Here is a 674-nt window from a genome sequence, read left to right on the forward strand (position 1 = left end):
GAAGGATAGCATTGGGAGATATACCTAATGTAAATGACGAGTTAATGGGTGCAGCACACCAACATGGCACATGTATACATATGTAACAAACCTGCACATGGTGCACATGTACCCTAGAACATAAGTATGAAAAAAAATCATTACATTGCCAACTGTAAGAATTAGGAGATCACGCTTAGGAATCCAGGTATTCAGTTTTTAGCAATAAATAAGTAAATAAATAAATCCCAGAAAGAGAAGCCAGAGATGATCAAGGCCCGCCCACAAGCCAAGGCCCCATCCTGACAACTCATTTGAGTTTTTGAGTTTCCAGCCTGGGCCCGGTGGGTACCGAGTTTGGGATGCCCTGTGCTAATAGGTGCTGAGGAGAAGGCAGTTGCCTTGGGGATGGGCAGAAGGACAGGAATCTTTCCCAAATTTTACTTCAGGCCTGACTAGGATTTTAAATCCACACCCGAGAGCTGCCTTTACCTTCCTACCATGAAGTGCCTTCTGAAGAGGATGAAGGTCATCCCATCTGCCTGGCGTGCCCACATTCAGGTTCTCCCTCAGCCGGCAGCAAACCCACTCTCAGGAGCTCTGTGTAACATTTCTGGGATGTTCTCCTGCTTTCCAGAAAACCAGAGTGGGTGGCCTGCAGGAGTCCCCACAGGCAAGTGTGGAAGTGGTGACTA

The sequence above is a fragment of the Colobus angolensis genome, unplaced genomic scaffold (assembly GCF_000951035.1).
Source record: "Colobus angolensis palliatus isolate OR3802 unplaced genomic scaffold, Cang.pa_1.0 Scaffold112, whole genome shotgun sequence".
In the NCBI taxonomy this organism is placed as follows: Eukaryota; Metazoa; Chordata; class Mammalia; order Primates; family Cercopithecidae; genus Colobus; species Colobus angolensis.